We start from the raw sequence: 26918 nt of genomic DNA, 5'->3' as shown, positions 1-26918 counted from the left end.
GTATCTTGTTGCCTACTTTTGGTGAATTACCTGTATCTTCTTCTATTTTTTTGAGGACAGCATTTGTTTTGGTGAAAAAAGAAGATGTTGGATGATTATTCTAAATGTTAGAAAGGGGGCAGGATCTGATGTTCCACTTAGACTCCCTAAAAACCTAAATAATCCTATATCTTTCTTTCTTCAATTATAGCTGGCTGAGCATCGAAGTCGTATGAATCATTCTGTTGTGAAGTATGAGTATTAGGATGGCGATGCTAAACAGGAGACTCTGTAAATGAATAATTCTGAACATCAGATACATCCTTACTCTGTGCTTGTATCTAAATAAACAATATGAGAACAGAGTGAGTGTATGTACTATATGTATATGTGTGTGTTTGTTTCTGCTAGTCTGTTTATGTGTATTAGTGTGTTTGTATATGTGTGTGTGTTTTCTTGAGTATGTGTGCCTTTTTTCTGTTAGTTGTATTGTGACTGTGTTTTTGTTTATGTTAATATGTGCACATGTATACATATGTGTGAATCTGCTTGCACCTTTCTTTTGTTTGTATTATGTTTGTTTATATGCATGGGTGTTGTTTCAGTTTGCCTTCGTTATGTTTGAGTGTATTTAGAATGGTCTGCATGTGCTCATTTTTAGATGTGTGTACATCCAGATAATAAACAAGTAATTGTGATTTTCCAAGGCTAGAGGAGGCTGTATAAGGTGGGTGGAGAGGGGGTGGAGAGCAGGTGGGAACTATAGCCAACAAGACTATAAGTCATCTGATCCCTTTCTTCAGAGCTACCAGTCGATGAATAGAAAGGTTTTGCTCATCACAATTCTAACTGGATGAACATTGTATTTAAAAGTTGCAGAAAAAGACCTTGCAGAAGAGGATTGGCTCAGAGTACAAACCACAAAGCTGTAAACTGTGTGTACCTGTGATTTCAGACAGTAAGTGATGTTTATTTCACTCTCATCGGAGAAGGCTCTGTTAGAGATTGTAAAATGTAGGCATTTTGTGTATTTCAGTCTCTAAGGAGTAGCCTGTGTTAGAGATTGTAAACTCCAGGCAGTTTGTGTATTTCAGACTCTGAGCAGGCAGCTGTTTTAATGACTGTAAACTCCAGACAGTTTGAGTATTTCACTCTCTAAGGAGTCGCCTGTGTTAGAGATTGTGAACTCCAGGCAGTTTGTGTATATCACTGTCTGAGGAGATGGCTGTGCTAAAGATTGTAAACTCCAGGCAGTTTGTGCATTTCACACTCTGAGCAGGCAGCTGTTTTAATGATTGTAAACTCCAGGCAGTTTGTGTATTTTACTCTCTTAGGAGAGGGCTGTGTTAGAGACTATAAACTCCAGGCAGTTTGAGTATTTCACTCTCTGAGGAGACAGCTCAGTTACAGATTGTAAACTGCAGGCAGTTTGAGTATTTCACTCTCTGAGGAGTCACCTGTGTTTGAGATTGTAAACTCCAGGAAGTTTGTGTATTTTACTCTCTATGGAGTCGCCTGTGTTAGAGATTGTAAACTCCTTGCAGTTTGTATTTTTCACTCTCTGAGGAGTCACCTGTGTTTGAGATTGTAAACTCCAGGCAGTTTGAGTATTTCACTCTCTGAGGAGTCACCTGTGTTTGAGATTGTAAACTCCAGGCAGTTTGAGTATTTCACTCTCTATGGAGTCGCCTGTGTTAGAGATGGTAAACTCCAGGCAGTTTGTGTATTTCACTCTCTGAGGAGTTACCTGTGTTAGAGATTGTAAACTCCAGGCAGTTTGTGTATTTTACTCTCTATGGAGTCGCCTGTGTTAGAGATTGTAAACTCCAGGCAGTTTGTGTATTTCACTCTCTATGGAGTCACCTGTGTTATAGATTGTAAACTCCTTGCAGTTTGTGGTGTATTTTACTCTCTGTGGTGGGGAGGATGTAACAAAGATCTGATGAGAAGTTGAAAATAGCGAGTTTTTTGTTGAGAGGACAAGGAAAAGAGGTGAAGCTGGATGCCCTAGTCAACCCCCTTAAAAACCACCTGGGATTGTACCCACCATGATACTGTGGTGAATCAGACCTTCAAATGGGTCTATTTCACAAGATATTTGTAAAATGTGTTTTTCTCGTGTAACTGTTTAAGTTGGAGGTTACATGAAGGACCTCTGCTACATTATTTTGATGCCATGGCACCACTGTCTGTGCTCTATATACAAATGCAACAGTATTTGGTCACAATCTAAATTATTGATTTTATTTGTGAGGAATGTATGGTTAGGTCAGAGACTCTAGGCAGAGCAACACTCAAAGTCAAGGAATGTGTCATGGTTCGGTGGGTGCCCTGCCCCCCGATTATCTGGTGTATGTGTGCTCCTTCACCCATGCGGAAATTAGTGTTCCTCACTCCCGTGATGCAGGCGGTTAGCTGTCCAGTTCCCTGCTACCGAAAGCTGCCGCTACGTCACTCAGCGCTTCCGGGGTAAACCGCATAACTGCAGCGGTTCTCGCCGGCTCAGCTCTTTGGATTCACGCCCTTGTCCTTGACGGATGCCTGGATCTGCGTCAGACGCCGATTACAGGTATCCCAAGGCTGAGCTGGAACGCTGCCCCGTTTCCTTTGTGACATGTCTCCTGTCTCCCTGCTAGCGCGAACCGCTGTGCCGAGGCTTTGGTTCCCCATCCAGTGCGAGCGCGCTGGATAGTGCCTTGACAGTGTTTTGTATCTTTGGCACGTACTTTGGGGGTTTGGTTATTTGGAATCTAACAGCGCAGGAGCGCTTGTCACTGTTTACTACACCGCATTGGAGTGCTATTGTTTGTTTTCCCTCACACTGCGCTGGAGCGCTTTCTTTTGTGCATACTAGACCACGCTGGAGCACTTGTTTCTGTTTTCTTTTGCACCGCGCAGGAGTGCTTATTATTTTTTTCCGCACCGCGTTAGAGCGCTTGTTGCCTGCTTCCCATTGCACCACGCAGGAGCGCTTATTTCTTTGTTCTGCACCGCGCTGGAGCGCTAGTGCCTGTTTCCCTTTGCACCACGCAGGAGAGCTTATTACTTTATTATGTAGATGGCTTCTCGTTATATGTTGTTTCCAGTTACAAGGTAATTACTGCTTTCCACATGTGTGTAAGAAGTGAACAACAGGGGGGTTTGTCTGTGCCTGTTGTAACAGGGTCTCCCCTTGTCTTCCCTCCCAACGGGTGTTTACGGTTAAACTCCGAACAGAGGGAGGTACTCTACTGGTCTTCTGGACACCATCCCCGTCATCTTTAGCTTCCTTCCCCCGATACCATCTCCATCCTGGTTTGTGAAGACATCTCAAGTGGGCTAAGGTGGGTACGGGGCGATATCTCATGTTGTCTCTGCGAGATTACTTCGCAAGCATCAGGGAAGACTTGTGGGGTACACAACAGAATGTCTGCCTACGCAAGTAGTGTACCAAGGCAGAAGAGCAGCAGGGGCATACACCAGGAAAGAACAGGCACAAAAAGCACAGGAGCATGGAAGAGAAGGCCATGCAACCTTAATGTGACCAAACAGAACTGAACCAATAATGGTAAAAGAGACTGGGCTACAACTAGGGTTGTTCACAGGTAAAACTAAGATCATCCCACAGCAACAGGGAATGTCAACATGTAACATAAGACACAGGGTGTGACAGTAATTGCATCCTGGAAACTAGATGGCAACAGCTGTCCAAAGAAATACACTTTCACACAGGTGAGTACAAATTACCTCACTGTCCAGACCCAAGAGGAGAACACAGAGCAAGCACTAGAAAGCAATCTAAGAGCTGTAGCAAAGGGTGAGGATAATGGCATACAAGGGAAAAAACATAGAACCAATGAGGCAGGACAAGCAGCAGCATTCTAGGAAATCTAACAAGCAAGAGACTAGAACTTTAAGGGAATAAGAGAGACACTGAGTAAAGGAATAATAATAAAGGGAAAAATCTAGGCAACTGGGGAGAACATATAAGACTTATGATAAACAAAGAAATATGCAAAGGGAATTAATAGCAGAAACAAAATAATTGAACTAAGAACAATTAGAAAAGAAGCAGCCCAGGACCTGCACCTGACTGAAGAAAAAAAGGCAGACAAAGGATTAAACAAAATCAAGGTAAAGATGAGAGAAATCTGTAAAAGCAACACAAGATCAAGGCATGGGCTCTGGGTAAAGCAGCAGAAACTGGACAGGAGAGCGTGCAATAAGAGGTCTGGTTCACAGATGTTCAAAATTCAATGCACAAACAAAGAGCTTCAGAAATTGGCAGCGTATAAGCAGTTTGAGACAGCAGCAAGCCCAGGGCAGAATCTCATGACTGGGTTTCACAAGACTAGTCACAGGTGGATATCATTACCATAGCTCACAATTTTGGAGGCGGAGGCGAGATTCTAGTCATCAGGAACAATGGGGCGACTCCTATTGAAAGCAGTGCACATTAGATGCCGGGTCTGAGTGAATCATTGGCAGTTAGTTATGGGACCGTAGTGCAAAGAATCATCTTTAGGTCTTCCAGTATCACACAAGGACAGTGCATGAGTTTTAGGGGTGATTTGCAAGCTGCAGTTATGCTGTGCCGCAAGAGTGGCAGAGGTGGAGGTATAGCTAACGTCTTTAACAATAAACTTAATTGCTGCATATTAGCAGACCCTCTGTCGGACTGCGAAAGCCTTGTCTTTTCTATAGACGTCTCCCCGACCAGTACCTTATCTGGCCTTCTAACCGACCGCCCTCCAGGCGCCTCGAGACAATTCCTTGATGCCCTTCCCACTACTATTGCTAACTTAGCCTTTGCTCCATCTAACTTTACTGTGCTCGGTGACCTTAATTTCCATCTAGATGACCCACCTGACAATATGGCTAACGAGTTGATTGGGAACCTCCTGGCACTCCAGCTTAACGAGAGAGTATTGAAACCCACTCAGTACAGGGGTCATCTACTAGACACTGTTTTTAGCAGCTGTAATATACTTAGTGTAGGAACTCCTGTCCCACTCCCTTGGTGTGATATCTTTCTAATCCCCTTAACCTGGGCAATGCCTGGACCCTCTCTTCCCCCAATACAATCTCGGTGCAGGAACAGAACTGGTCTAGACTTCCTACTGATCAGTGGAAACACGTCTTGGAAGCTACTAGACCAGTCAGCGATCCAAATCTTAACCGGGCCATCAAAAACTTTAATCTTTGGATCCGAGGTTCACTGGATGCTGTACTTCCCAAGAAAGCTACCCACAGAATCAGCGGGCAGAATACCACCCCTTGGTTCTCACCCAAGTTAAGAGAATTAAAACAATCTTGCAGAAGGCTTGAAAGAAGATGGAACGGGATTATTCTGACCATAGCAAATTAGAATATAGGGAGGCAATCAGATCCTAGAAACTTGAAATCAAAGCTGCCCAAGCAGCTTTTTATGAAGATAAGATTAATTTATCCACAAACTCCCCCAAAGAAATATTTCGTATTGCTAAGACCCTCACCAAACTGCCTTTGAACCAGCCTTCGTCTGATAGCGCTCTCACACGCTGAAATAACCTGGCAGAATTCTTTCTACAGAAAATTCATAACATCTATCTGTCCTTTCCGACCTTACAGAATCATCATATTATGTCAGCTATGCCAGAATCACAACATGGAACCCACTTTTTACTAGAGCAATTTCTCCCTCTAGATTCAGTTTTGTTGGGCCCAATTATGACTAAACTTAAATACGGGTCTCCAACAGATTCTGCCCCTCCTCAGATTCTCACATTAGCCACTGATATCATTTGTCCTGTTATCCTCGACCTTGTGAATTCCTCCATCTCTTCTGGTACAGTTCTTTCGGCCTGGAAATGCGCTATGGTCAAAGCTCTTTCAAAGAAACCTAATCTCAATCAAGCTGATTTGGCCAACTATCGCCCATTTCTCTCCTTCCCTGGGTGAGCAAGACTCTTGAAAAAGACATAAACACTACCATGGTGGATTTTCTGGAACCAAATAATTTACTCCATCCATCCCAGACTGGTTTTCGTCCTGGATTTGGGACTGAGACCGCCCTCCTCGCAGCAACTGAGGAGGCAAGGAGGATCTTGGATCAAGGGGGAACTGCAGCAATTACCCCCCTTGACCTCAGTGCCGCTTTCAACACTGTCAATCATAACATTCTGATCCTCAGACTTAAAAACCTGGGAGTATCCGGCGTCACATTAACCTGCTTGCAGTCCTTACTGAGTGAGCGCTCCTTCAAGGTCTTTGAAGGAGATGTTGTTTCCAATCAGCTGCCTCTCAACTGTGGGGTTCCTCAGGGCTCCTCCCTGTTTAATGTGTACATGAGACCCCTGGCGGAGATTGTCCATCCATTTGGCATAAAAATCATCACCTATGCAGATGACACACAGCTTGTGGTGGCATTAAACCAGCACAGAGGTCATCTAGCACCCAAGGCTTTTGCCTAGAGGAGGTTGCCAAATGGATGTAACTCTCATGCCTTAAACTCAATGGGGACAAGACGGAGCTCATGCTCCTGGGCAACCCCCCTCATTTAACTCTTTGCTTTGGCCTAACTGCCTTGGGCCTGCTCCAGTCCCGAAAGACCAGATTAAGAGTCTTGGCATATGGCTCTACCGCTCCCTCACCTTTAATCACCAAGCAGCCAAACTCTCAGCCACCTGTTTTGGCTTATTTAGGATGCTTCACAAGATCCTTCCCCCCTCCCTTTCCAAGCTAGAAGGATCATGGTCCAGGCCCTTATCCTCTCCCGCCTGGACTATGGGAACGTCCTCTACCTGGGAGCTCCACAATATACCATCAATAAGCTCCAGATTATCCAAAATTGCGCTACCCGCCTGCTTCTCAGATCCCTCGCAGGCAGTCTGCAAAACCAGCCCTAGAGACCCTCCATTGGCTGCCGATTCAGTTTAACCCCTTCGCTGCCAGGCCTTTTCCCCCTCCTTTGCTACGCCCTTTTTTGGCTATTTGGGGTAGTGCGCGCTGAGGCCCCTGTAAATTCTTGACCACATAAGGTATCCACGCCAAATTTGCGTCCTTTTCTTCCAACATCATGGGGCTTCTGAAGGTACTCCGGGTTTGTGGATTCCCCTGGAGGGGTCACAGAAATGAGCCAAAATACAGCAAAATGTAGTTTTTTGGGGGAAAATGGCTGCAAATGAAAGCTTCTGGGTTTTTCCCTGCAAGTGTTATTGTTAGACGGCGACTTCAGAGGAGCCCGGAAGGGGGTCCTGACTACCCTGAGTCCCACCCGTGTAGTATCGTAGCCGGGCACTGGCGGGAGATTCCCCAGGGGGAGGAGTCTCGCAACTAGGATCGTACTGCTGGCACCACACGACACAGAGTGACCACACTGGGTATTCTCAGAAAACAAGCTTTATCAAATAGGTATCACTGCAAATATGTACAAGGTGAGCACGGGCTCAAGAGTCTCGGAAAGGTAGGGGGTAGCGGGACAGTCTTTGGTGATGGTTCCAAGTGGGGACGTATCCGGCGCACAGCTCACAATCCTCGAGCTGGGGGATACGTGGTCGGAGTCGGGGTCCGGCGGGACCGTGAGAGTCTGGGGGAGCCGCGAGTCACTCAGCGGGCTCCGGTGCAGGTTCGGAGGTTTTACGATCTTCCAGGAGCCGCGAGTCACTCAGCAGGCTCAGGTACAAGTTCGGAGGTCTTACGATCTTCAGGGAGCCGCGAGTCACTCAGCAGGGCTCAGGTACAAGTTCGGAGGTCTTACGATCTTCAGGGAGCCGCGAGTCACTCAGCAGGGCTCAGGTTGGTTCAGTTCCAGGAGCCACGCACACATCGGCGGGCTCTCGTTGTTCCAGCGTCGAATCTGCCGGACAGTCTCAGAGCACCCCTTGTTATAGGTCGACCCCTCTTTGATGTCCGGAGTCTGTGCAGGCAGGGGTCTTGTCACCTGGGGGCCGCTTGTCGGGGTTTCCTGCTATTGTCTTTTGATCCTTTCAGGGCAGGGTCGGGAGGAGTCCCAGACACCCAGCAGGCACGGAGCCAGCCCGCAGGGAGGCCGGAGGGCCGATCGAAACCCATCGTCCCAGGGGAGTTCAGAGGTGCGATAGAAACTGCTCCTCCCTCTCTCACCCCCTGGAAGCGTGATGTCCTCCAGCCGGAGTGGCGCCTCGAGGCCCGGGTCGCGCTGGGGCCGGGCGGCCATCTTGTTGCAGGGAGTGGGCACGCGGGCCCGGGGTGGCCGAAAGGAAAGAGGCCATGGACGGGGATGTCCGGGGTTGGTGCGGGTGTCCTGGTGGGAAGGGTCGGCTGGGCCGTGGGCTTGGGCTGCAGGTACCAGGTTTCGGTGGTGCGGGGGCACGGAGGGCCATTCTACGAGGCCGGGTCCAACACGCGTCCCCCCCAGCTGAGAGCCGGAGAGAACTGTCCATCACCTTGGGGGGTTCTCTTCGCTGAAGCGGAAGAACCGGGAGAGGCCGTCAGCGTTGGCGTGGTCCGTACCAGGGCGGTGTTCTACGGTGAAGTCCATTCCCTGGAGGGAGATTGACCACCGCAGTAGCTTGGGGTTTTCTCCTCGCATCTGCATGAGCCATCGCAAGGGCCGATGGTCCGTTTGTACTCTGAAATGAGTGCCGAACAAGTAGGGTCGTAGTTTTTTGAGTGCCCAGACCACGGCAAAGGCTTCGCGCTCTATGGTGCTCCACCTCTGTTCTCGGGGTAGCAGCCGCCGACTGAGGAAGGCGACGGGCTGGTCTAGGCCTTGATCATTCACTTGGGACAGGACGGCCCCAATGCCATGCTCGGAGGCATCGGTCTGGACTATGAACTCCTTGGTGTAGTCGGGAGCCTGGAGGACGGGGGCAGTGCACATGGCCTTTTTTAGAGCATCGAAAGCTTCCTGGCAGGCAGCCGTCCACTGCACCTTCTTTGGCTGTTTTTTAGACGTGAGTTCAGTGAGAGGGCCGACAAGGCTGCCATACCCCCGAATGAAGCGGCGGTAGTAGCCCGTGAGTCCCAGAAAGGCTCGGACCTCCGTTTGGGTGATGGGTGGTTCCCATGCCAGGATGGCGTCGATCTTTAGCTGTAGAGGGGCGACCTGGCCACTCCCGACTTGGTGCCCCAGGTAGACTACGGATCCTTGCCCGATCTGGCACTTGCTGGCTTTTACTGTGAGGCCTGCCTGGCGCAGGGCGGTTAGCACCCTCCGGAGGTGCTGGAGGTGCTCACTCCACTCTGAACTGAAGACAGCGATGTCGTCCAGATAGGCCGCGCTGAACTGTTCTAGTCCGGCCAGGACCCTATTCACCAGTCTCTGGAAGGTGGCCGGGGCATTTTTCATCCCGAAGGGCATCACGCGGAAGCGGTAGTGCCCATCGGGGGTGGAGAAAGCAGACCGCTCCTTGGCCCCTTCGGTGAGCGCAATCTGCCAGTATCCGCAGGTGAGGTCGAAAGTGCTGAGGAATCGGGCGGCCCCTAGTCGGTCAATAAGTTCGTCGGCTCGTGGAATGGGGTGGGCATCGGCTCGGGTAATGTCATTGAGCCCCCGGTAATCCACGCAGAACCGGAGCTCGGGGGCGACACCGGGGGCCGCTGCCTTCGGAACCAGGACCACGGGGCTGGCCCAGGGACTGTCAGAGGGCTCGATCACCCCCAAGGTCAACATCTTCGAGACTTCCGCTTGAATGCAGGACCGGACCCGGTCAGGAACCCGGTAGGCTCGGTGTCTCACCGGCGGGCTGTCCCCGGTGTCCACATCGTGAACACACCAGTTGGTGACCCGGGGGGTCAGGGAGAAGAGGTCGGAAAATGGTCTTAGGAGCTGGCGGCAGTCCGCTTGTTGCTGGGCAGTGAGGGCTGGGGAGAGGTTCACTCCCTCCAAGGAGCCATCCTGCTCCTTGACACACAGGAGGTCCGGGAGGGGATCCGACTCATCTTCGGCCCCGTCATCGGTGGCCAGCAGGAGGCTCAGTTCCGTCCGCACGAAGTGAGGCTTGAGGCGGTTCACGTGCAGGACCCGGAGGGGATCCCGAGGCGACTGGACGTCCACCAAGTAGGTGACCTGACTCTTCCTCTCAACCACTTTGTAGGGCCCAGTCCATCGGTCCTGGAGGGCGCCAGGCTTCACGGGGGCCATGACCCACACCTGCTGGCCCGGCTGGAACTCGACCAGAGTAGCATTCTGGTCGTACCAGCGCTTCATTTCTTCTTGACTCGCCTCCAGGTTGGCCTCGGCCAGTTCTCGGAACCTCCTGGTCTGGTTCCGGAGGGCCAGAACATATTGGAACACATCTCGGGGGGTGGTCTGGGGTGCTGCCTCCCACCCTTCCTTACCCAAACTGAGGGGACCTCGGACGGGGTGTCCATAGAGTAATTCAAACGGGCTGAACCCTAAGGACTTCTGGGGGACCTCCCGGTAAGCGAACAAGAGGCAGGGGAGCAGGACGTCCCACTTACGCCGGAGGGGCTCTTCTAGGCCAGCGATCATCCCTTTCAAAGTCCTATTAAACCTCTCTACTAGGCCGTTCCCTTGGGGATGGTACGGGGTGGTGAACTTATAGGACACCCCACATTGTTGCCACAGGGACGTCATATACCTTGATATAAAATTAGTTCCGCGATCGCTCACGACCTCGCGGGGGAAACCCACCCTGGAAAAGATCCCCATCAGGGCCCGGCCCACCACGGGGGCCGTAATGGTGCGTAGGGGAATAGCCTCCGGATAGCGGGTGGCGTGGTCTACTAGGACCAAGATGAAACGGTGACCTTGGGAAGTGGGGGGGTCCAGTGGCCCCACGATGTCGATTCCGACTCGTTCGAAGGGGGTACTGACGACCGGGAAGGGTTGGAGGGGAGCCTTGCGCTTCCCCCCACTCTTCCCACTGGCCTGGCACGTGGGGCAGGACTTGCAGTGTGCCTCTACCGCTGCTTTCATCTTAGGCCAATAAAAATGGGTCACGAGACGGCTGTAGGTCTTGTCCTGACCCAGGTGGCCGGCGAGGGGGACGTCGTGGGCTAAGCCCAGGAGGAAATCTCGGAAGCGGAGGGGTACCACCAGTACCCGTCCGGATCCCAGCTCCACCGACTTCTGCTCACTATACAGGATGTTATTCTCCCAATAGATTCGGTGCGTTCCGGTCTGGTCACCTGCGGCTTGGCCCTCGGCCTGGCGCCGCAGCCCGACCAGGGAAGGACAAGTGGCTTGCTCCCGGCAAAACTCTTCCCGGGTGGGCCCGCCCTCGTGGCGCCAATGGGCCAACTCGGGTAGATCCCCCAACTCGGGGACCGGGGCGGGGTCGGATGGTGCGGGTTCGTCGCTGGCGACGGACCCTTCTGATGGGGGAACGGGAGGTCCCTCGGCGGGGACGGTACTGGTTACTTTGACCGGGGTGCTCTCGACTTCTCTCCGGGGAGTGAGTCGGGCTGTCATCGATCGGGTGGTGGCACACACCCACTCGGGGAGCCCCATCATTCCTAGGTGGGCCTTGCGCTCTACGTGCTTCCAGGGAGAACTCTCCAGGTCGTTCCCTAGGAGGCAGTCGACCGGCTGGGAGGTTCTTACGGCCACCTTGAGTTTACCTATCACCCCTCCCCACTCAAATGGCACCAGGGCTACCTGACACATACTCTCCCTATTGTCTGCGGAGATTACGGGGCAAAAGACATTGGGGAGGATCTGCTCCTCGGGGACTAGGTGCCTGAGGACACCGGTGATACTGGCCCCGGTGTCCCGCAGGGCCTCTACCTGGTGGCCATTGATCTTGACGAGTTGCCCATATTTCTGGGTGTTGGAGGGTAGGAGGCTGCCGGGGATCATTTCCCTATCTCCCAGGGATACTAGGGCCATCGCTGCGGGTTCCCACTCCTCGGCTTCCTCAACCTCCTCCCCCAGGGCTACGTTGGCTATCTGTCTCGCAGGGGGAATGGGGTGGCCATGGGACACTCTGGGTCATTGGCGTAGTGCCCGGGTTTCTGGCAACGGAAGCATGTGCTGGTCACCCGGTGTCCCCGTCTCCCAGGGGGCCCGGTCACTGGTGGGGGGGGCGCCGGGAAAGGTGGAGGTGGTGTCTTCGGGGGGCTAGGCTGGGACTCTCTCGGCCCTCCCTGGTTCCCTCCCCCTCTCTGGCGGGGTGGTCCCTGACTGGTTCGGGGGTACTCTCCTACCATGCCCCGGGAGACCCGGGTGTTGGTCCAGCGGTCGGCCTCCACAGCCAGTTTCCGGGGATCTGTGAGCTTGCTATCCAGCAGATGTTGACGTAGCTCTATGAAGCAGTTCGCAGCCAGATGTTCCCATAACATGAGGTCCGTGAGTTCGGCAAGGGTGGTGACTTTGCTGCCCTTGACCCACCCATCGAAGGCCCGACTAAAAAAGTTTACATACTCCACCCAGGTGGTGCCCGGGATCTTCCTGCAGTCCCAGAACCGTTGGCGGTACATTTCTGGGGTGAGGCCGTATCTTGTGAGGAGAGCCTCTTTCATGTGGCTGTAGGAGTTCTGCAGGGAGGGGGGTAGGTCGAGCAGGGTGTCCCTTCCTTCGCTCAGAAACCGCCCCCACAACCCCGCCCCCCAGTCCTTCTGTGGGATCCGATGGGAGGTCATGGCGACCTCGTAGGCCCGAAACCATTGCTGAATGTCATCGTTTTTATAATATTCCTTGACCACATCCTTGGGGATGTGGACCTTCTGTTCCGCTGGGGGGGCCGTCTCTCGGTTTCCCGAGGGCCTCCCGTCCTCGTTTCGGGCCTTGAGCTCGAGTTCCTTTAAGCTGCGTTCGTGCTCCAGTTGGAGCTTCCTTCCTTCGTGCTCCCGTTGGAGCTTCTTTTCTTCCAGTTCGCCTTGTACGCGCATTTGCTCTACCGCTAGCTTTTTCTCTGCTAACTTCAATTCGCCCTCGATTTTGAGTTTGGCTAACTCGAGTTTATGGCTGCGGTTTCTCTCTCTGTCCGCGAGTTCTTCCGGGGATAGGCCCCCGTCTGGTACGATGCCTCGCACCTGATTGCTGCTGCTTTCACTTGGGGGGGGTTCGGCTTCGTCGGGGCGCTCCCCCGTGCCTTCCGGGCGGGATGCCCCGGTCTCCACCCAAGTTTTCAGTGCTTTCTGCAAGTCTTCTTTAGTGTTGAGGCCAGTGGTAGCGATTTTAAGTTCTTTGCAAAATTGCTTTAGCTCTTTGTGTGTATATTCTTCTAGATGCTCCACCTGGAACACCCTGTTGGCGTTGGTTTCTGCGGAGCTCGTGGCGCTTCCTTCTGCCATCTTTGTTGGTCGTGCGTCCGTTGTTCACTGTACGATCTCTAGGTGATGGGCCCGAATCCCGTCGCTTGCCACCAATGTTAGACGGCGACTTCAGAGGAGCCCGGAAGGGGGTCCTGACTACCCTGAGTCCCACCCGTGTAGTATCGTAGCCGGGCACTGGCGGGAGATTCCCCAGGGGGAGGAGTCTCGCAACTAGGATCGTACTGCTGGCACCACACGACACAGAGTGACCACACTGGGTATTCTCAGAAAACAAGCTTTATCAAATAGGTATCACTGCAAATATGTACAAGGTGAGCACGGGCTCAAGAGTCTCGGAAAGGTAGGGGGAAGCGGGACAGTCTTTGGTGATGGTTCCAAGTGGGGACGTATCCGGCGCACAGCTCACAATCCTCGAGCTGGGGGATACGTGGTCGGAGTCGGGGTCCGGCGGGACCGTGAGAGTCTGGGGGAGCCGCGAGTCACTCAGCGGGCTCCGGTGCAGGTTCGGAGGTTTTACGATCTTCCAGGAGCCGCGAGTCACTCAGCAGGCTCAGGTACAAGTTCGGAGGTCTTACGATCTTCAGGGAGCCGCGAGTCACTCAGCAGGGCTCAGGTACAAGTTCGGAGGTCTTACGATCTTCAGGGAGCCGCGAGTCACTCAGCAGGGCTCAGGTTGGTTCAGTTCCAGGAGCCACGCACACGTCGGCGGGCTCTCGTTGTTCCAGCGTCGAATCTGCCGGACAGTCTCAGAGCACCCCTTGTTATAGGTCGACCCCTCTTTGATGTCCGGAGTCTGTGCAGGCAGGGGTCTTGTCACCTGGAGGCCGCTTGTCGGGGTTTCCTGCTATTGTCTTTTGATCCTTTCAGGGCCGGGTCGGGAGGAGTCCCAGACACCCAGCAGGCACGGAGCCAGCCCGCAGGGAGGCCGGAGGGCCGATCGAAACCCATCGTCCCAGGGGAGTTCAGAGGTGCGATAGAAACTGCTCCTCCCTCTCTCACCCCCTGGAAGTGTGATGTCCTCCAGCCGGAGTGGCGCCTCGAGGCCCGGGTCGCGCTGGGGCCGGGCGGCCATCTTGTTGCAGGGAGTGGGCACGCGGGCCCGGGGTGGCCGAAAGGAAAGAGGCCATGGACGGGGATGTCCGGGGTTGGTGCGGGTGTCCTGGTGGGAAGGGTCGGCTGGGCCGTGGGCTTGGGCTGCAGGTACCAGGTTTCGGTGGTGCGGGGGCACGGAGGGCCATTCTACGAGGCCGGGTCCAACAGTTATCAATAAAGGGTTTGTGGGGCTGAAATCACCATTTTCTCAGCTTTTAGGGAATACCAGACTTTTGTCAGAAACCCAACATTTTTTACACAGTCTTGGCATTTTTCTGGGACATAGCCTATTTTTGCTATTTTTTTGTGCCTTCGACCTCCTTCCAGCTAATGGTAGAAATAGGTACAAAAGCAATAATGGATTCTGGAAAGCTATACATTTTAGAAAAGTAGATAAAATTCTGAATTCAGAAAGGGGTCATTTGTGTAGATTCATCAAGGTTTTTTTATAGAAACTAACAGTTAAATATAGGATAAATTGAAAACAATTTGAATAAAAAAGCCTTTTGTGTCAACGTTTTCACCTGTAACTTCTTCTAATTATGACAGCTCTTTGAAAGCAATATACCGTTACATCCGCTGGACATTACTGGTTGTGGGGATATATAGGACTTGTAGGTTCACCAAGAACCCGACGAACCCAGAGCCAAAAACTGAGCAGCAACTTGCAATGGTTTTTTGTTATGTACCGGGTATATAGTAATTATTCTGTAAAAATGTGTACATGGAAAAATCGGTATGAAAGACACCTATGTATTTCTGAAATAGGAACAAAATATAGAGTTTAGAAACAGTAGATATTTGCACATTTCCAAAATTGGGAATACTCATACTAGCATGAGAATTATCAGTCATTTTTTAGAATGACTTCTTATTTACACAATGTCTTTCATTTGGAAGGCAGAAATGCATCGAAAGTCAATAGGTAATAACAGTTCCTTTACAAATCTGAATTACCCTAAGTCTCCCGATAAAAATGGTACCTCACTTGCAGGGGTAGGCATAGTGCCTACGACAGGAAATGGCTCAAAACCCAACGTGAACACACCACATTTTCACAATGCAAATTTACCCTTTTTTAGCAAAGCGCCTAGCTGTAGTTTTTTAATCCTAGCTCTGCCGGCACCTAGGAAAACCTAGCAATTCTATACATTTTTGAAAACTTGACTGCCTCCCACCAGGTTCTGTTACCCAGAATCCCTTGCAAACCTAAAAAATTGCCAAAAAAACACATTTCCCCCATATTTCTGTGGTGGAAAGTTCTGGAATCTATTTGGATTGCCAAATTTCCACCCACCCTCTGTTCCCCAAAGTCTTCCGAGAAAAATGGTACCTCACTTGTGTGGGTCGGCCTAGTGCCCTTGACAGGAAACGGCGCAAAACGCAACGTGGACACACCTCAATTTCGCTGTGAAAAATGACCCTTTTTTGGCAAAGTGCCTAGCTGTAGTTTTTGAACCATAGCTCTGCCGGCACCTAGGGAAACCTAGCAAACCTATATATTTTTGAAAACTAGGCTCCACCTGCTTCTCAGATCCCTCGCAGTCAGTCTGCAAAACCAGCCCTAGAGTCCCTCCATTGGCTGGCTATTAGGGAAAGGATTCAGTTTAAAGTCTTGAGTTTGGCCCACAAAGGCTTACGGCCCAGCTGTTATCCAATCCCTGATCACTCTACCAATCTACCAACCTAGGAGAAACCTCCGCTCAACGGCCACCTTTCTCTCGTTAACCCCCCAGAATAAGGAGAGTCAGATGTGGCAGACGGTCCTTTGCCTACAACGTTGAAATCTTTTGGAACGCTCTTCCACTCCACTTTCGAAATGAGCCCAACCTGAAGGCCTTCTGAAAGCTTTTAAAAACATGGCTCTTTAGGAACTGTATCTAACCCCTACCTGCTTGTTCCTCTGCTGTTTTGTCCGTAGTGCTGGGAGGCCTCAGGGTAGCCATCACGCTTTATAAATGTCATTACATTCATTCATTCATTAATTTCATACATGTTATGTTATTTAAATTTGTAAGGTGCACAGCTACCGTGAGGGGTCTTCCGGCACCGGCCAGGTAGGAAAAAAAAAAGAGTGAATTACTGATTAAATAGCCATTTCTTCACTCTTCTACGGAAACTTCCAAGAACAGTTTCCTCCCATATTGAGATAGGAAGAGAATTCCAAAGGGAGGGTCCCAGAAAGGATAAGGACCTGCCACCCATCTGACTAAATTTGATTCTGGGAATAACAAATTTGGACTGTCCAGCAGAACATAGAGGACGTGGAGGTGTGTACAGTTGGATTAAAGATTGCAAGTATTGTTGGGCTGTTCCAGATTTAATTTTAAACATAAAGCTTAAGGCTTTAAATTTAACACGATTCTCCACTTTAAGCCAGTAAAGATTGTCAAGAGAATCGGTGGCTGACACAGTCCATGGGACCCGAAAAGCAGCCTGGCAGCTGAGTTTTGCTCCACCTGCAGCCTTTGCACTATAGTTTTGTTTCAGCCTAAGTATAGAACATTGCCGTAGTCAAGCCTGGATGCAATCAGGGCATAAGCTACAGTTCGTTGAACAGAGAGGGGCATCATCCACAGAATTTTCCTTCACCATTTCAGAACGGTAAAGCAGATAGAGGGCACCTTAGTGATTTGTAGCTTCATTGACAGGTGGATGTCAATGATGAACCCCAGGTTGCGATCTTGATGTACCGGCTGAGGTAGGCTGCCCATTTCGGTGGCCAGTGTTGAGATCCCCAAATATCTTGCTCTTTTCCTAGGACCATACATTCAGTTTTGTCTCCATTTAGTCTGAGTACGGTTATTTGCATCCAGGATGCGATTTTCTCAGACCAACCTGGAGAGCAGATGAATCAGATCCCTTAGATGAAGTGAGGTAGAAGATTATCTGCGTGTCGTCAGCATAAGAAAATAGGGACAGTAGCTTGCCCCTGTACATCCTCTGCCAGAGGTGCAATGATGGAATGGTTACAGTTATATTTTGTGCTTTTCTTTATCGCTTTGGTGCTGTTTGACAACTTCCAAAAAAAGTGCATCCATTTCGGGATCTTCAATGCATGTTTCCTGTTGCAGCTGCTATTACCCATTGGTTGGAAGTACAGACTATCCCTGCACCTAATTCCCTCTCCAGATGGCCAAAGTCTGTGTGTAGGGTGGGTTGGCTACCTGCACAGGGTAGGTCACTGGGCCTGGCTGCTGGTCAGGTAAAACAGTCAACATATACTGCATTGAAATTGTGACTGTGTGTAGTAGTGGTTGCCTGCCCATGGGTTGTGGGACAGGCTCTGGGCAGATACCGGGCCCTACAACCAACCTGTGTTGCTGTAGGCCTGGCCCTGTTGTCAGCCCTCCTGCCAGAGGCCAAAAAATCTAGAGGGTGGAGTGCAGAGCCAGGCCTGGGGTCTGATCCTGCAGCCTGGCAAACATGCCAGCATTGCACAGCAGTGTTTGGCCACCAATATAGGGTGGGACATAACAAGAACCCTGCAGTCAACCATCACTGCCCAAAGCCAAAGTCTGTGGGGTTGGCTGCCTGTTATGGATTGGCAATCAACAGGGGTCTTCCTATTGTGGAGTGGAATCGCACAGTGAACCACGCTGCGGATTACTTTAATGTAAGAGCCATATATAAAATACAGAGGAATTTTGCCCCGGTGAACGAGGGAGACATCGCCCCTCTTTCTTAAAAGAATCTGAGGACCACTTTACTTTTTGTGGGACAATTCAGAAAATGTGTACAATTAGAGGATCTGCCTATCTTTCAAGTACCGTAGGGAAGCACTACTGGGGAAAGATCAAGGAAGACATCACCCATCGCCCAAGTAAGTTTAGAGGACTATATTTATCCTCCTGCAGGAAGCCCACCATAAGTAGAGGATCCCTGTACCGTCCTATTATTGGGAAAAGATTTTAACCCGCAGTGATCCCACACCAAACTATTGTTGTGGTTCATCATACACGATTAGTATTAGAGAGGACATACTACTACTTTTAATTATGAATAAGGATTGAAAATTGCGATTCCTTCTTGATGAGACGTATTCATCATAAAACATAAACCCTCAACATAATAAAAGGCATATATGACATTGTGCCAAAGTTAGGAGAGACAATAATAATTAATGTCCTGAAGAAGGTGGTTTACAAATAGATTGAGTCCACCGAAACACGTTGACGTCCTCTTTTGTATAAGTGTATTCGAGGAACATTTGAGTCTAATCATCTGAATTCTGATAGACTCCAACAGATTTGATTCAATCGAACTAAACAAGCCATGATTTTTTTTAATGTTTCACTTGTTTCTTATCTCTCGTATTTTTAAGTGTTATGTTTGTCTCATGTATGAATTTGTTGATACATATTTTTAACTGGTCTAAATTTGGTTTTGAAATTTTATGAATTTGTGAAATAAAATACATTTTGTGATATTTGAATTAGTTTTTGTCCAAGTGTTTATAATTGATATATGGGCCCTAAATTCTAAATACATTCAGTAAGTTGAGTGTTTGTAGGGATTGTGTATGGTTGAATGTAAAGCAGTTTGACGCCCAAGAGAAATTCTTTTTACATTGTATGTGCACAGAGCCTGGCTAGAGGACGGGACCTGTGTCCAAACTACTGTGACACCTGGCAAAATGCTGTGCACAGCAGGTGATTGGGAGCCTGGAGGGGAATGAGCACAAGTTCCCCCAGGGGCTTGTGTGAATGTTAAACTTTAAATATGATTAAAAACACAGAAATGCTCTGAAAAAGTGACGTTATACTTAGGAATGGTATAAGATCTTAACATATATTAAAAACAGAAATTTTCTGCAAAAAACAAAGGTTAAAGTGATGTTATAGTTAGGTGTTTGAATAAGATTTGGAGACAAAAAAACACTGCTATTCGCCAGTTATAGTTAAGTGAACAAACTATAACTGCACCCCCATCAGCCACTACTTGTGACCTCACACATTACATCACTCATGACATGTTAAATGATATCATTGATGATATGTCAGATTGCACAATTGATGACATCACTAATGACATCGTCCAGTCTTTGTGACAGTGTGCAATAGAGTTTGCGGACTTGAAGAAATCCAAACAGTTAAATGTGGACTCAAAGTTCTACCATCAATCAAGTGATAATGGACATAATATTTGACCACATGCTAGCCACATACAATATCTGTCAAGTTAACCACATTTGGCGGACGCTACCCTCTTTTTACTGTCATTCATCAACTTAAATTCTAAAATGCCTCAAAAGACTTTAATGGGGCCACCTCCTTTTCAAACCTTGAACACCATGCCAAAAGAGAGTTTGAAAAACATTCACCTTAACAGGATCACCTACTTAAATTCTTCATAATTCCCATGATTTTAAGTAAAGAGATTGATAAGCATAGGGACTCAAGAGACTCCCATCACTGCACACCAGGGTGGAAGAAGCGGAGGGGAGATCCGGTCATAAAAACATGTGGATGATGGCTTTTCAGAAAAGTGGGGACATAAAAGTAGAATGCTTCTTCAAGAACTTTGTACAAGCAATAACAATATCAGAAGATCTACCCCCACACTTCATAATAGAATGGGTCCTCCAAGCAGGAAAACTGACGATCGGAGCACCTAAGGTTACTTTTTGTATAATCGAAGAGCGGTGCAGAAGTTCCTTCATTGAATGTTTAATGCTGATTAATATCAAGATGACAAATGTTCTTTCAGACGTGTGGCTGAAGAACTGTATATCTGACACATTGTGAGAAGGTGGCCTGGTACATGCTGTCCACTAGTTCCAGTGGGCACCTTGTATCAGTCCAAACAACCCCTTATGGTGATAGGTTAAAGACAACCTTTATTGAAAGCTAGCCTAGTGGTAGCTATGGAGAGCAGCCTTCAGGCTAAGTCTTGAAGGAATGTAAAGCAGCTTGTTCTACCAGTCTATACTCTCTTGAATGACCAAATGAAAGTATCAAACAAATGGAGGGAAGAGAGGGCTTAAAGTAATAACAATGAATTATATTGTTATCAAGGTCCAGCATACATGCCCATGAATAAGTGAAAACCGAAGGTATGCAGTTCCTGGATTGAATGCAAGGTGTGAAAGAATAACTAAGGGGTACCAAGGTGGTAACAGGGAACTGAAGTGAAAAGCAGGAGTGAAAGTAACTCCTTATTTGGAAAAGAAGACCCTCACACACCCAACAAGCGGGTGTCTTGCTTCATCGCCGGGTCTTTGCTCCTTATCGGGCCGGGGGGTGCAATGCCCGATCAGGCACCTAATAGGGCCTTCCCAGAGGAGATCTTTTATTCCAACGCCGGTGAGTTATGTGTGTGTGGGGGGAAACAATTTTAAGACATAAGTGAGTGTAGGTGCATATGAGGTTAAAGTGAAGAGATTAAAACAGGGGTGGGTGATCCACTAAATAATTTTAATACAGTGTGGTCACCATCCTGGTTAAAAAATTTATGATCCGCACATATAACACCAGTAGTTATGTGAGTGTATGTGCTAACGTGATCAATAGGTCAACATGTTTCTTGCCTTTGCATATAATAAATGGCAATTCATCAGGACCGGGGAATTATTGCGGCTACCTACACCTCTTTGGTGGTGCCCAACGTCTATAAGAGATTAAGTGGTGGGCACGCGTACAGCACCCTAAAAAAGTGTGGTACCGTAGCTAAAAAGCACACCTTTGCATATAATAAATGGCAATTCATCAGGACCGGGGAATTATTGTGGCTACCTACACCTCTTTGGTGGTGCCCAACGTCTATAAGAGATTAAGTGGTGGGCACGCGTACAGCACCCTAAAAAAGTGTGGTACCGTAGCTAAAAAGCACACCCTCCTGGGCTGTGCTGCATACAGGGCCGGGGGGAGTACACACTAAATTTTAGTATCTGTTCCGTGACTACGGAGACGCCGTCCACCTAGTAACTCGCCAGCCGCTGTAGACTCAAATGAAAGGACAACCACACCAGGTATATATTTAAAATATAGTTATTTAAGATAAAACACACCCCTCTAGTCTCTTTATGAGACTGGAGTTCGAAGTACTTAAGTTACAAGTCAATATTCAACAGTAATAGCACAAATACACGTTTGGGCCCTAGGGGCGTACCAAACCATATACCAATAAAGTGGTATAAGAACCACAACTGAACTAGATACAAGGTCTAGAGCCTGTAGAAGTGCTTGGACCACAATTAACCACCCAAGGTAGTGACACAGGGGACCCATGGGGGACGTGTGCAGTGTGAGAACACTGCCGCGAAATGCTGTTTACTTCGACGGGGAAAGTCGTGATTGGAAATTTAGAGTTTAAGAACAATTAGAGGATAATAACGAGTGAACCCTTTTGGACTTAGAGGTGTCTAGGACTAACACCCACGGGAGCACTGGAGTACTCAAGTTACCTCACCCAGGGAAGTCGGGTGCATTGGTGTCAAATGGTGTCAGGTGGCGTCGCTGTTTTCAATGGAAGCTGCTCAGGAAGTGCTGCTGCCATGAAGAGGAGAAGTGTCCAGATAGACCCAAGCTCGGATCTAGGATGAAAGGAACCTGAAAGCAGAGGGGACAGAGTCTGGGTCACCTACCAGTGACCAAGAGCACGATAGACCAATGCCGACAGATGTCGGGTACTTCAGGTGAGTTGACGGGTGTCTTGACTCCAGATTGGACCCAACAAGAGAAAGGACATCGGTGCAGACCACCAAGGTCTGGGGGACTCACCCAAGCAGGGTAAGTCAGGGCACGTCTGGAGCAACCAGGAAAGGCCAATCAGAAGAGGAGTTGCATTTGTGGGGACCCACTAGCCAACGAGCTAGCGATCGCAAAGGAGTCTCGAGCGGTCGCACTGGAAACTGGCCCACTGGTCACTCGTGGAATGGAGGCCAGCAATCTTCGGTCCAGGAGGTGCTCAAGGCTGGGGCTATTCAGAGCCCAAAGCACAACTTCGAGGAAGACCAGGAAGATGATGGATCAGCAAAAGATCACAGTGTCCAGGGGTCACGGTTCCACGTCACCCACAATAGCCACGGGCCTCAGCTTTGCTGTGGACTCAGGATAACCTCGGGAAGTCTGGAAATCTACCTCTGGTGATGCTGAGACTTCGGTGTCCAGCAGGAGCTTCAGAATTGCAGACCAGACAGTTGCTTCTATCGTGCCTGCCAAGCAGGGGAGTCACTCGTTGACCCCAAGGGAGATTTATTCAGTCTTCTAGTTAAAGTAGAACATCAAATGTCCAGAAAATATGCTGCAGAGTTTTGTCTAGGGTAATCTAAAGTCGCAAGGACTGGGTTCTCATACTTATACTAAGTTTGGGGGTTGGACATACTTTTGGTACCCACCTACGGGAGGGTTTGGAAAGAGGGGTGGTTACACCCATTTCCTTTGTCTAGTTTTGCACCAGAACAGGGGCAGGTATCTCCTGCAACCATTTTGAACTGGACTATGCACAGGGACATCAAGTGTGCCCCCAGTGCAGGACTTCAAAGCACCAGAGAGTGCTCCCGCCCAGCCCCAATACACATCTGCCTGTTTGGGGAGGTGGTTACACCTCCCTGGGATAGGAAACCTATTGTCCAGGCCTCCCCTGCAGGAGTTTCGGTCAGCAGCAGGAGGCCAGGCCCGTGTCTGTGGCAGTGGCATCCATTTTGTGATGCCAGGGCTGTAGAAAATTTTTACCGGGTTACCACAGTGTGAACATGTCTCTCCCTCTAGAAGGGTGGAATCCTACCCCCGCTGCCAGAACTGGTGGGGGGGTAGTATTCCAAAGTGTTTGACACTAAACATGACATGTTTCCGTGCAGCCAGTTCAAAGTTAGCATTTACCGCGAGGTTATAATGCACTTAAGAGTATATGGTCAGGCTGCACCACAAACAGCATCAGAGGAGGTACTCCGAACACTACAGAGGGGCTCTGCTCATGCAGGGGCACCCTTTCACATAAAAACCAAGCACTCTGCCTTCAGGATTGTTAAGGCCTGCCATAGGAGTGACTTATAGGTTTTATATGTGTCTGCAATGGTAGTGACATAGGTAGCCTATACCACTGTAAGGGGTGCAAGCACCTCCTAACCCAAGCTGCAGTAGCAGACCTGTGGTGTCATTTTGGAGTGCTTCCCAGGGGTGGCATAATACATGCCTCAGCCCCTCGTAGGCCTCTGAGGTACCTATGCCCTAGGTACATAGTATACCTTATACTAGGGGCTTATAAGGCACTCCAGAATCCAATGAGAAATGTACCTAATGTACATGGAAACCATTTTAGAGAGGAAGCAGCTAAGCTCTGGTCCTGATTAGCAGAGCCACAGCCAGACTAATGTCGAAAAACAGTGAAACACCAGCAAAAAGTGGGGATACCCATGTGAAGCAGATCCTACTCTCCTACACACGTGTTGCGTCCTTGGGGCTTTGCTTTATCACGGTTGAAAAAAGTAGCTTAAAAAGTATTATTGGACCAGCAAAAGTTGTTTAAGGTAGTTATGCTAGGTAGAGTAACATATCCAATATTTTAAGTGACAAAATTCAATAAGACTCTAGTGAATTTCAAAAGACGCTGTACATTTCCTTGGAGGGTTTGGGTTGTCAAGTGCCCATAAGGTTAAGGGAACCACTGCATATTAATATTATTGAATATTAGAAAAGGCCACAAGTTTGTGTATCTGTGTGTTTAGAAGGAGAAGCTTTCGAGTCCGCGCTAAGAACCCGCCAACATTTGTGAAGGGATCACAGCCCAAAAGAGCATGTATTCTGAACTTCAGAGACTGGGGCACAATCATCCTGACGGGTCACCTGGGTGACCTACTACAGTCTGAGCATCATTCCACTTTGAGCTTTATGGATTATATTTAAAATCACAAGCTAGGTGAAGATCTTTTGTTAAGTTAAAATTGGAACTCTAAAAACCCAATGCAGTATATGATGATTTTCCCTGTCAAACTTAATTTTTAGTCGAAGGAAAATCTTGGTTTTCTGCTCCTCAGCAGGCCTGGGTGGGGTTTGCTTATCCGTGCTACGCGGAACTCCTCGAAGTTGTAAAGAAATTCTGCCGCGATATGCGGGGTTCTGCAATCGGGTGGAGTTCCCTTGTCCCGCCCATTCACGTGAGGTTTACGCCGTACATCAATGTGAAGTGTGTTCTTGGGTGGAAATATCAGGTGAACTGCACAACGCAGTTTGGATGGGCATGGCCATCTTATTTCTCACTGTGTCTATGGTGTTGGGGCCAATATTTTCATCCTTTCTCAATCTATTTAATCCTTGTCTTATAAAAGCTTTTTCCCCTCACTTTAATTATTATCCTACTTTTTGTCTTTGTGAGTCTGTATTTTACGTTTTTTGTGCTTTATGCTTTACTTCCTTATTCTTACCTTCCTTCCTTCTTTTTCCTATTTGATTTTTTTTCTCTCCCTCATTCCCCCAGCGCCATGCCTGAGAAGGTTGCAAAAAAAAGAGCAGCAGCCGCCTTCTGTTCCTTGTTTTCAGAGGTGGAGGGGGCAGCTCCAGCTCCACTCCACCCTGATAGCAGGCGACGACCATGGGTCTAGGAAAGGACTCACAGAGCACCAGCAGTGTACCGCTGCTCTCAGGTCTGGCTCACCCAGCAGCAGCTGATGCACCTGTGATCCGACTTCCTGGACCCAGACCAGGACCTGCTGGACCCGCTATGAGTGGAGGTTGAGGGACTCTGTGAGTAATTATTAATATTATTATTACTTCTCATATGGTTTTGCTAATATTATTTTCCAAATAGCAAGCAAGCTGCTCACCCGCAGTTAAGTTATGTTTACAAATATTATGTGATTGTTATTCTAGACAGGTGCTCTGAGCTACCGAATCATACTTGTTGGCGCTCGCTTGGGCTGATTCAGTAAGAAGTAATGCAGAGACTCCTTTGTCCTGTCAGTAAGATAGTGGTAGTTAGTATTAGTAATTTAGTGGTGCATGTTCTTTCACTTCAGTTCATTGAGCCTTTAATTTTTGTAGCTTGTACAATGTCAAGCAACCAATTTGGTAAAAAATGCAAACTTAGTGAATTGGCCCGTCAAAGTGAGTTGAGAGATTGCGAATGAGATGAAAAGCAAACATCATTTCTTACAAGTTATTAGTAATTCCAAAATCTAAATCTGGAATAGGGTTAGGAAAGTTTAGGGAATTTTGAATAGGAAAGGATCGTCCGCATTACTACCAGTCGATCTGATTTAGAAAAGTTAAATGTTATTGCAATTGACTTTTCCTGCCTATAAATATTTTTGGAGAGATTATTTTATTTACCACCAATCACTTTTCATCTCTTTAATTATGTCTTACATCAGCATCCAGGGTCAAGAGGTCATCAGAGGCGGGTGCAGGAGCTGGAGGGCCCTTCCAGGAAGCACGCTCCTCAGCTGATGGCTCTGCTGCCCCAGTAAGTCCTCCTGTTGTTAACATTAATATTTATTTATTCCCTAACTTTCACCGCTCCTCAATTTAAATGATTATTTCTACCCATTTCCTATTTTGTTTTCCAAATCCTCTTTGATGTATCCATTTCTAAATTCTTGTTATCACTTCATTATCCGATTTACTAACTTTCTATCTTTCAAGTTTCTGTACTTTACTTCAAACTATCTCTCTACTAGTCTGGCCGTAGCTTAATTTCTTCTGCTTTGTAAGTCAACTTTCGCTCTCTCCTTATATATTTTGTGGACCGCCCAGTGCTGGCACTGTAAGACTCAGAGAGCCCGTTGGTCATATACTACTACTAATGCTCTGCTGCGAAGGTTGCATGCCCACGTAAGGAATTCTACGCATGTTTGTTGCGATGAGAAGGCTTTTTTATTTTACTTGCTCATGTTCAATCAGTAAAACAAGAGAGTGGCCATGATCACTTTGGACACTCAACAGTTGTGTATTAGCAGCAGTTGGTGATGACCGCACACCATGGCTGGAAGGAATTATGAGTAGGACGGTCCCATTGCATTTGCCAACCAAGATCATATGTCCAGTTGTCCACCCTTTTATTTCTTTGCAAAAACTCAGATTCATCAATTGCTCTGCCACTCCTATACAGTTCGTCTTGAATTCGTCAAAAATTGCCACCGACAAAACGCCCAATCTGATATTTTTGATAGAAGATACTATAACCGAATTGTAGTGATGTGTGTGGCTGTATTTTGCTAATAAAAATGAGTAGGGGAGGCGTATTTTAGCATCTCAGAAATGTGTAATGTTTTTCGAGCTTCACAGACCACCAGGGCCGGGGCCAGCATTGATGGTGCCAGACAAGCAGCAGTGGTAGAAGAGGGCGAGCCAGCGGTTGCGGAGGGCGGTGGTAACTCATATTGCTTTCTTAGTGACAATTAATTATATACTCACTGCAAGGATGCACTGTTGACTTGTGAACAGTTGCACACACCCCCTTCAGCATATACAGCGGGAGTTGAGTAATTCACTCTTCTACCTGAAAATCAGCAGACAAACTTTCAAAAAGACCATAAATTATGATGGGCTAATGGGAAAGGGAAAGAATGATGGAATGAGAAAGGACAAGGGAAATGTAATATGATTGGAAGAGAAGGATGGGTGGGTGAAAGGAAGCATATAGTTGGCTGATAGGATACATGCATGGGTAAGGGATGTATGAAAGGGTATACAGGTGAAAGGATGCCTGCCTGGGGGGTTGAAAGTGTA

General features: G+C 48.4%; 1 protein-coding gene across 1 annotated transcript in view; it reads left to right on the top strand.

The window, feature by feature from the left end:
- Positions 1-802: 802 nt before the first annotated feature.
- The window catches only part of LOC146839177 (CD5 antigen-like), a 560873-nt gene continuing 534757 nt past the window's right edge, over positions 803-26918 (top strand). Inside the window, exon 1 of the mRNA XM_085603204.1 lies at positions 803-937. The gene's annotated coding sequence lies outside the window, so the exon portion shown is untranslated. The remainder of the gene's footprint in view (positions 938-26918) is intronic.

This window comes from Triturus cristatus, chromosome 4_2 (genome assembly GCF_964204655.1).
Source record: "Triturus cristatus chromosome 4_2, aTriCri1.1, whole genome shotgun sequence".
Lineage (NCBI taxonomy): Eukaryota > Metazoa > Chordata > Amphibia > Caudata > Salamandridae > Triturus > Triturus cristatus.
This window is presented reverse-complemented; position numbering and strand designations above follow the sequence as displayed.